We start from the raw sequence: 11,049 nt of genomic DNA, 5'->3' as shown, positions 1-11,049 counted from the left end.
GTTCCAGGACAGCCTCCGAAGCTTCAAAGCCACAGAAAAACCCTGTCTCGAAAAAAAAAACAAAAAACAAAAAGCAACAACAACAAAAAAACCAGAAAAAGAAAAAATACTAGGTTTAAATATATTAATACAAAAACTTTACTTCAGAGTTTTACTAAAGTTTTAAGTTTTATGACTAACGATCTTTTTTCTTTATTTTATTTTATTTTTGATATATACTGAAAACTAAGTGTTAATCGTCTGAGTTTCTTGTTTTGGGGGTTTGGCAGGAAAATAATGGCACTGTTCCACATTCCAGAACAGCCAGAGCTACACAGTGAGACCCACTTTGGAAAGAAAAAAAAACTGACCGAGAACATAGTACCACAATCAAACACCATGACTTTCGGATTGCCATAAAAACATTCTTAACTAATTTGGCAATTTTTGATTACAGCCAACCTGCTTCTTGAGTCTGCTGTGGATGGTTGCCAAAATTTTGTTTGTTTTGTTGTTGTTTTGTCTTTTTTCTCCAAGCTTCAGGCTATACTTGTGTACCAGAACACTTACAAGCCACTCTTCTTCTTACCAAGGGTTTTTGTGAAGACTGCTGGAATGATTCAGTGGGGAGTAATTTATTACAAAAGAGTCATCTCTCCAGTCCAAGCGTTATTTCTCAATATACAAGTATTGATAGAACCAAACAGAATGCTTTCAGTGTTGCAATAAGGAACTCATGAACAAAGTGAAAGTCGTTCATTTAGGCAATTTATTTTTTATAAAGAGTGTGCTACAACCTAAGCCAGGATAAGGAGCATACCAGGAGAGGAAGTTTATTCGGTTTCTATTCTAACATCACCGTGGCTGTGTCTTTTCCCCATTGACTGGGGTCCCACCTCACAATCTTTCATGATTGACTAGTTTTAAAAGAATTGTGTATAGGAAATGAAGGAAAATAGCAAGATGGTGGCGCCTTTTAACTCACCCAAATTCTAGAATACTGCAGGGCCTATATATATATATATAGTTTTACCCATTGGTATGGTGGTGAGGTATTAAAACATTTGCCTAAAGGTTTTACAAGGAATATGGGCAGGTTCCTGACTTAAATATTTGCATAGAAGCCTTATAAGGTTTGAATTCTTAGGCAGACATTGGTGGTACACACCTTTAATCCCAGCACTCGTTGGGCAGAGGCAGGTGAATCTCTGTGAGTTTGAGGCCAGCCTGGTCTACAGAGTGAGTTCCAGCACAGCCTCCAAAACAATACAGAGAAACCCTGTCTCTAAAAATAATTGAATTCTTTATCATAAAGCTTTCTCAGTATTTCACTATTTGACAGAAAAGACTAATTAATAGTAATAGTTGTTATACTATCTGTATTCCCTGGCAAACAAATATTTATTGGTTGTTCATTTTGAATCAAGGAATAGGGATGATTAGTAACTGAAACAAGATGATCTTGCTTTTAGGCATTCACTTTCTGGTGGAGACAGAAAACATGAATGCATAATGTTGGGTGGTAATAAATACTATGAAGAAGGTTAAAGCCCTAGAGGTCTGCTATGTTAAATAGGATAATTAGCAACATGTAAAATTTATGAACCTTTATCATCTCCTAAGCATTTGTTTATTGTGATTTATGATCATCTAACCAGGTGAATCTTGACAGACATATGATTTTCTCATTATATGGGTAATAAAACAGCACCAGAGTTCTTGACTCTTTACTCTGCAAATGCTAAGAAAACTCACCAATGACATTGACTGTGTGGAACATGGATGGAGGATGAGCAATTTAATCTTCAGATCACCACCCAATTTGAGTAGCTCACAAGCAGGATTGTTGTTTATCTCCTTTAATTGAAAAATCTTTTTCCGACATCCACAGTATCTGAAAAAAAAACTGAAAGTCATTGACTCAAGGCTCCTATTAATTAGACCTTATTGTTTGTATAGAAAGTAGTTTTTTTTCTCCCCTATTTTTCTTGTATTGTCATATTAGATATTTTGAAACAGGGAACCAGCCTGCTCACATAATAAGGAAAATATTCCCTCTTCTGCCAGTGTGGGTGGGGAAAGGTTGAGGGTTTTGTGGGGACACCAGACCTTGAGCAGAGACCCACTTTCCTATCGGCCTGGGAGTAGGCAGCTGTAAGACAATGTTTACTAAAAACATGTTTATTAAAAACAATACAATGCCTGGGTCAATAAGTTCCTGGAAAGGGCCTGCCCACAGAAACCACCCTGACCTCGACCTTGTCCAAAGACTAACCGCCTCTTCTGACACACCCAGATCAGTTTTTGGTGTCAGAGCAGAACCAGCCAGGGGAGAGGAGAAAGCAGAAGCTTTTCTGGAGGGAGGCCTTTCTTGGGAAGTTTTCTTGAGCCTTTTTGGGGCCTGCTTAAAGTTTTCTTTACATCGTTGAACAAGTCTCTGTGTTGTCAATCCCCTACACCCTCTGCACGTTCTCGGACATAGGCTGCGCAGCGGATGCGTCAGGGTTTAGATGGGGAGAGAGAGAGAGAGAGAGAGAGAGAGAGAGAGAGAGAGAGAGAGAGAGAGAGAGAGAGAGAGAGAACAAAAAGCTAATTGCAAGCAAAGGTGATGAAGGCTAGAATTAAGGCAATAGAGGACAGAGAGGTTAATGACAGATACAATGCTAATCACTGGATAAACTGGGCAAACGAATGTGTATCAGGAAGAGTGACACTGAGTAATCACTCTGTTCTGAATACAGTGAATTTTTGTGGATGATTATGCTATTAATTTAGAGAAAGGATACAGGGAAAGGTACAAATGGCATTCATACTTAAGTGTAAAATGAGTTTACTGCTTCTAAAATGTTAGTGCTAAGGCAGATGAAAAGACTTGAATTATGAATTCCAATGCTCAATTATACAACGTAATTTTTATTACAGGCTTGATTCTTTACTGTGGAACAAAACCCCATTGTGTGTACACCACATATTATTTATCCATTCATCTGTAGACAGACAAGTGAGCTGATTCCATGATTGGCTATGGTGAATAGTGCTGTAGAGAACATAGGTGTTTGAGTATCTCTCTGTGGCATGTTGCCTTGGAAGACTTAATGATAGCCATTCTGACTGAGGTGCGAGAATCCTCAGTGGTTGGATAAACACCACAGGAGGCTGTGAACACACAGCTGCTGCTTGTCCCTTTGATATGCTAATTAGTTGTGTTTTTAGAGAACCGGAAAAACACCTAGGTTCTTGGGATTAAGTTACGGAGTCCTCCCCTAAACTTTCCCCGACACAACGGAAGAGAAACCTGAAGTAGGGCTAAGGGAGCATTAATAGACAGGGTAGTAAGCCTGTAACAAGGGGCAAGGTGGGTGTACTGGGAGGAGGATAGAGAATTGGTGGCTTGTCTCTTTGACCATTGTGACTTTTGTTGTGGTGGGCACAGAAAATGCATTCTGCTCATTATGATGTAAACTTGAGTATGAAAGCTGGGCTTGCCAGGTTTTGGTGGCCCAAGCCTTTAATTCCAGCACTCAGGAGGCAGATCTCTGTGAGTTCGAGACCAGCCTGGTCTACAAGAGCAAGTTCCAGGACAGCCTCCAAAGCCACAGAGAAACCCTGTCTCGGGAAAAAAAGAAAAAGAAAAAGAAAAAAGAAAGAAAAAGAAAAAGGAAGGAAGGAAGGAAGAAAGAAAGAGAGCTGGGCTTCTCTACTTCCCAGGCCAACTGAGGAAGAAATAAATGCCACATCCTATTACTGTTGGCTTAACTTTGCACTCAGGTAAAGGCTGAGCTGGTTGGTCCCTCCAGAACCTAGATGGGTATGTTTTCCTCCTTTCTTCCTTCTTCCCTCCCTCCCTCCCTCCCTCCCTCCCTCCTCTCTCTCTCTCTCTCTCTCTCTCTCTCTCTTTCTCTCTCTCTTTTTGGGGGACAGGATCTCATGTTACTGAGGGTGACTTTGAATTCCTGATTGTCCAGTTTTTAGCTCTCCAGTGCAGAGATTATAGGTGTACATCACCACACCCAGTCCATTTGCTCCTGGGGTTCAAACCTAGTGCTTCCCTGCAGGTTAGGCAAGCATTCTATTAACTAAGTTACATCTGTGGCAGATGGTGGCTGTCTTTAAATGCATTTAGAAATTTTTATGCATGCATTTTGCCATCATATGTATATATTCACCGTGTGCACACATGGTGTTTATGGAGATCAGAAGAGGGCATTGGGACTGCTGGAACTAGAGGTTCAGCTGGTGGTTGTATAAAGTGAGGAAATGACTGTCCAAGATATGGTTAAGGAGAAGGTTTTTATTGAAGATATGAGGGAGGGTACAGCCAGAAGCATCTGGAGGAGTCCAGAGCAGAGAGAAAATTGTACACTGAATATGATCAGCCAAATGGACCAGGCCATGAGGGGAGAGAGTATAGGGGAGAAGGAGAGAGGAAGAGAGAGAATGTGCAGGCTAAGAAGAGTAGGAAAGGAAAACAAAAAAGAGAGGACCGTGAGAACACAGGGACAAAAGGCCAGGGTTATATGGGAAGAAAAAGCTGGGGAGTGAAGCCCATGTGCTGGAGAATTTTAGGGTAGAGTGTGTGGTGAGAAGAACCATAGGTAGCTGAGATATTGAGGCACCTAGAGGCCACAAGTGCTTTGGTGTTAGCACAACAGATAGCCATCTGTCCCTTCTAACAGTGATAAGGAAATGGCTCCTTTGGTAGAAGGGTGGGTGCCAGAATTTGGGGGAGTGGCATTTCCTTTGGAAATATCAGAGTCCTGGTGTCCTTTGAAGAGGGAACATCTGAGAGCTCTCTCTCTCTCTCTCTCTCTCTCTCTCTCTCTCTCTCTCTCTCTCTCTCTCTCTCTCATATGAAACAATGAGAAGATGCTCCTGTAAGACAGACAGAGCGCTGCCCCAGAGCCATCACCCATCCAGATACACAAATCTGTAGACTTCCAGCTCCAGAAAAAACAAGGATACATTACTGTTATTTAAGGCATCGAGACTGGTATTTTGTTATATCATTTCAAGCAGACTAATATATTATTTCTTCAAGAATGAGGTTCCTATGATGGTTAAACAAAATAGCATGTGCAATTTATAAACAGTAATACATGGTTATCTGATTGACAACTCTTACTATGTGTTAGTAGTACTAACAAATAGAGTCTTTAGGAGTTTTAGATCCTTATATTTTTTTCATCTGCAGCCATTTTTCTTGAGATGAACCAAATAGGCCTCATGTATCATACATGCAGTGTTGTTTAGGGTACCTTCCTTTGTACATTCTCTTCATAATCTGCTTATGTTAATGCCATACTTTCTCTCTCCCCATTCCTGGCATATCATATTGATTAGTGACTCTCTCTAGCAGTTTATAGTGCCTTCTTTACTGGTTTATAGCAGGTGGTTCTGAGCTCATTACACCATAAATATGGATGATATTGGTTTTTTCCCCCCTGAGTGAATTACTTTGTATCCATCTCTGATGAATTTCACCTGGCATGTTTCAGAATGTCAAACCGGAGACCCGCCATCATTTTCATTTTGATCCTGTGTTTATATGTTGCCTTGATTTTCTTTTTGGTGCATAAATACTTATGATTAGAAAGCATGCATTTCATACCATTTTCTATAATTTCCAAGCATCATACACCTAGTTTTGAATAAAATAGCAAATAATAAAAATGTCTTAGCTTTTAGTTGGCTTCATTGGATGGTGGGGGTGCTTATAGCTGTGAAATACTGCCATCCAGAATCTCATCCAAAATCTTTGTTCTGGCCCACACATCAGAATTTGAAAGTGCTGCAACTCTGTGTGTGTGTGTGTGTGGTGTGTGTGTGTGTGTGTGTGTGTGTGTATGTTTCTATTGCTGTGAAGAGATTCCATGACCATGACAACTTTTATAAAGGATAGCATTTAATTGGGGTTTCCTTAAGAGATTTAGCTTATTATCATCATAGTTGGAAGCATGGCAGCACGCAGGCATACATTGTGCTGGAGATATAACTGGGCACTCTACATCTGGATCAGCGGGCAGCAGGCAGAGAGAGTGAGTCACTGCACCTGGCTTGAGCTTTTGAAATCTCAAAGCTCACCCCCAGTGACACATTTCCTCCAAGAAGGCTACACCTACTTCAACAAGGCCATATTCTTAATAGTGCCACTGTTAGAGCCTATGGAGCTATTTGCATTCAAACCACCACCATAGCGATGCTGTAATTCCTTTGCACTCCAGATTGTGTAATTTTAAATCCAGGCACAATAGGACTTCTGCTTATACTAAGGAGACCAGAACCTCACCTGGCCCCCTGCTTTAGCAGCTATGACAGGCTGCAAAAAAGAACCAGCAAGACAAAGGCCCCCCTGACTTAGCAACATGTGCTTCCTGACCTTGCCTGACCTCCTAGTCATTAGGAAGCCAGATAACTCCATGTGGCAAGGAACCAATCAAAAGTTAGCTGGCAGGCTCTGGATGTGCTTTATGGTCACAGTGACATACAGAGCATAGCAACTGCCCTGGGAGGGCCTATAGGCAATAGCAACCAGGTGACCAATCAACACGGCCAGGTTTCCTAGGACCGAAAGTGCACCAATCCTGAGACTGTTTCGGACCCCTTGACACTCCCCTTGCTTTGCCCCAATAAAATCCCTACCCGTTGGTCCCTCAGGATTCTTCTCAGTCCACTTGCTGTGTCAGACGAATGGAGGAACTGAGTTAATACAGTTAACTCCTTAAATTATTAAAGACTCTTTGCTTTTGCATCAGAACAGGTCTCTGTGATTTTGGGGTTCAGAATTTGGGCACAACAATACAAGTGAGATGGGATGATTGCTTGAGCCTAGGAGCTTCAGGCCAGCCAGAGCAACTCGGTGAAAACTCCTTATATAAAAAAAACTATGTAATGTTATTGATAATACAGAAAGTACGCAAAAATAGTTCAATAATAGCTACAAGTGGTTGATTTTTGTGGCAGCAGTAGATAGTCCTATTATTCTGGTTACTTTAAGTTTCTTCTATTGTATACTTTTCTGAGATAGGTTTAGAAGCTTGTCTGTACCCTGTGGAGCACACATCTGAAAGAGTTTAAATAGCTTAATTGGACTTAACAAAGGACAGAGCTTTTCCAGGTGAGTGTGAAAAAGGGCAAAACTATTAAGGGTTTTCATGGGAGACATTATAATGATGTACTGTGGGTCTGGTCAATGTCAAGATGGGGGTTAAGAAGGAAGGGAGAAAATGTAGGGAATAGATTAGAGGACTTTGAATTTACATTGTGTCTAGAGCTAAGTGTGGGGGTATACCTTTTAATCTAAGTACTTGGGGGCGGCAGAGGTTGGAGGATCTCAAGTTTAAGGCCATTTGGGCTAAATGTTGAATGAAAATGAGGACAGGACCACTCCTGGGTATGGTTGAGGATAAGGTTTTTATTGTAGACATGAGGGAGAGCAGAGCCAGAGGCATCCGGAGGATCCAGACTGACCTGGGCCATGAAAAGAGAGAAGAGAAGGGCAGAGTGAGAGAGGAAAGAGGAGAAGGGGCAAATTGATGGAGAAGTTCAGGAGTGGAGCCAAGCGTATAACCAAGTGCAAGAGAGTGCATCGCCAGAATGGCTGGGGTTGATAGGAAGAGAGAAGCTGGGGAAATGGAAGTGAGGCTCTGGGGCTGGAGAGGGTTAGGCTGGAGAGGGTAGGAGTAGGGGCTGAGAAGAATTGACGAGCCAGCTCTTTGTAACCAGCACTTGGTGAGAGCCTGGCAGCCAGCATCTGCTTGGACATGTTAATAGGCACCTCAGTTAGTCATTTGTCCCAGGTTTCTTTGAGACCTATAGATGTCTCGCAAAACAAAACAACAGCAGCAATTAAGGTGCCTAGAGCTGGTGATTTCAATGAAATGAAGTTGTAATTAAAAGCAAAGTGTATTTGAAGTTCATATTTTAGAGAAAGTAATTATTGGTTACTGAATATGACCTCAGGATAGGTGATTTAGGTATCATAGAAGAAAAGAAATTTGTAGGTGACTTGGAGGTCTTGTATTGGATGAATGATGAATCAGAAAATGGTGACGAAGTGTAGGTAGGCATTGTAGGCACAATTGTGACACCTTGAAAAATGTCCATGTTGCCACTCACAGAACCTGAAAATATTTATTTACCTCATAGGCACAGGTGATTACATAAGAGTATGCATGTCCATCCTGGATTGTTTGGAAAGGTTTGGGACACTTAAGACATGGAGGTGGGGGTGGGGAGGAGACAGAGACAGAGAGAAAAGGAGAGAGAGATAGGGAGGAGGAGGGAATGAGGAGGTTGTGTGGTTCTAGGAAAGACTCATTTCCCTCCTTGGTATGACAGGACACTGGTCCCACATACTCCATTTCCCAGGCTCCAGTTTTCCTGGCTGATGCTTAGGTTCAAGCAGTGGGAATACAGGAGGAATGAAGTCCTTCCCGAGCCTTTGGTGGGATTTGAATGTCCTGGTGTCTTTCTGTTGTCCTGGTTCTTCTAAGTGATGCGGCTCAGGTGTGTGTGTGGGGGGGTTGTCTAGCATTACCTGTGGAAATGTACTCTAGGTTCTAGGTTTCTAGAGTCTAGAAGGGCACAAACGCAGTTTGAGAGACAAGGGTATACCAAGCCTCATAAGGCAAGAGGGAGGTTTTCAATTCACAGAGGCAGTGCAGAGCTAGGACAAGTCATGTGACAACTCAGAGGCATATGCACCCACCCCGTCTTGGAACAGTGGTCCAGAAGGCTTTAAAAGGACATTTAAAACCTGTTTCCAAGCCGGGCATTGGTGGCGCACGCCTTTAATCCCAGCACTCGGGAGGCAGAGGCAGGTGGATCTCTGTGAGTTCGAGGCCAGCCTGGTCTACAAAGCGAGTTCCAGGACAGCTTCCAAGACAATACAGAGAAACCCTGTCTTGAAAAACTAACTAACTAAATAACTAAATAAATAAATAAACCTGTTTCCATAATAAAAGTTATTGAAGATCACAAGTCATTATGATTTAAATTTGAAGAAAAAAAAAAGCATGTCATGACGTGTAAACCTAATTGATGGAGTGTTACAGAATGCATTTCACTTGGAGGGAAGGACAGCCCTCTTCTTCATGGTCCAGGAACTGACACTGGAGTAGTAAAAAGAGAAACATAATCCTCCCTTTGTTCTTGGCCTTGTGGTAAAATTAGTGTCATGTTAACATAAAGGTTGTTTATTGGATTTTAGCTTTTAAAATCAACCAAGTATGAAGAACAGAAGTCTTGATTTTGGTTGCCACAGAGACTGCTGTCAACAGCCTGAGAAGGAAAATAAAGTTGCCTAAAGTCAAAGGTAGAGCGAGTGGAAGGTCCGGCTGGGGCACCTAGCTCCTCACTTTGCAAAGGGAAGAAAGAACCCAGGAACGTGGATGGATTAAGGACACTACTACTGTGTTACTCAAAACAATTGAAGTAGCAGGAGTAGAGTTCAAAACAACACCGTGGTCAGCAGACACTGGGGCAATGCTTGTAGCCATCCTGAGTTCAGTAGATAAGACCTGCATTGAGATATTCGGAAGAGGTTGCTAGGGCCAGGGAAGGGTGGAGATCAGGGTGGGGCAGCCTGTTTCTAGCTAACTCCTCTACTTTCTTGGATTTGTTACTGGTTGTTACTTTAAACGTTGAGGGATTTCAGAATTATAATACCTGCATTTCTGAGCTCTGGCAAATTCACCTATATTTTCTCAATTTCGCTTTTTTTTTCTTTTTGAGAAGGCTTTGCTTTTCCTCATGTAGGAGATAATTTAAATCTGAACTCCTTATATTATTAAGAGGCACTGCAGAGTGGTGGTTAGAAGCAAGCTTCAAGCCGTCTAAGCGGAGAGAGGCTGAAGAAAGGGTGAAGCTTTTCTGTGTCTCTCTTTCTTATCCACAAAACTGTGCCATTAGGCCTTGCGGTGATTCTCAAATGGCCACGAGGAACCACGTAGGTCAGAGTTCAGTGCCCTGAAAACACAACCAGGTCCTTTTGCATCCCTTTGCAGTCCAAGGTTCTTTATGATCGGTGGCAGGACAGCTCCCCAAGTACATCTGTCCTCACTTTCAGTTTGAACTGATTGCTTTTCTCTACACACAAACTGTATTTTCCCATCTTGTCTCCATCCATCACAGCCGAACTCCTTCAAAGTCCATGGGACTTCTCCATGTAGTTTCTGATCTGCCATACTGGAGGTTATCTCTGACCTCCTCTCTACAGCACACTTTCTTCCGGTTTCCCAGTGACCTCCTCACAATTCGTACTATTGTTAAAAGTAAACCACAGACTTTAAATTCAACAGGGTTTAACGACAAGGAACGATTCACAGGTCAGAATGAATTTTGAGTCGCTGGGGGCTGCCATGTGGCTGGGTAACACTGATAGACAAAAGTGACTGCAAGAAAAGAACTGAGGTCTAAAGACGGTGGATGGGGGAAAGCTGACCGCTACCTCTTTGATCTGGTTTGCACAAGTGGCTGTCCCAGAGTCCTTGTGACTCACCAAGTCTCCTCCACTTGTTCCTGGGCTTAGATACATGTTGTTGACACACCAAATTATGGTGCAGTTTGTACCTACAAGGAGCCTTTAGGCCAAATTTACAATATATTCAGAGGCATCTTTAGGCCAAGGTTAACACTGAGGCAATTCCAACGTTATATTCTACTGTTTGTGTACTGGGCATAGATTCTTCCATTCGGATCTCACGTTCCTGGAGGAAATAGTATTTTGCTTTCAAGTACTTGGCAGACAGTAGGCAGGTAGTCCTTGAATATTTAAAAATGTTAACAAGCAAGTTAATGAAGAAGCGCACAAATAAGATGACTTGATAACATCCCTTCCCTGGCAAAGTGAGAAACTTCATGTTTTTCTCTTGTAACTGGGTAAGACTTAGAAGTGGCCTTGATAATAGCTCATGTTTCCCATATCCTGTAAATCTCTTGCAGCGTATTCCCGAGGCTCATTAGCTTCCGTTGTTCCCTTTTTGTACTGAACACAGACCAGAATTTTCCACCAAAATGCTGACTCACTTCTTTGTGACATTTGAATCGGTTCAGGTACTGCAGGGAGCCTGT

The sequence above is a fragment of the Mesocricetus auratus genome, unplaced genomic scaffold (assembly GCF_017639785.1).
Source record: "Mesocricetus auratus isolate SY011 unplaced genomic scaffold, BCM_Maur_2.0 Super-Scaffold_100006, whole genome shotgun sequence".
NCBI classification, from domain to species: Eukaryota; Metazoa; Chordata; class Mammalia; order Rodentia; family Cricetidae; genus Mesocricetus; species Mesocricetus auratus.
The sequence above is the reverse complement of the archived record's forward strand: the minus strand, read 5'-3'. Positions refer to the sequence as shown.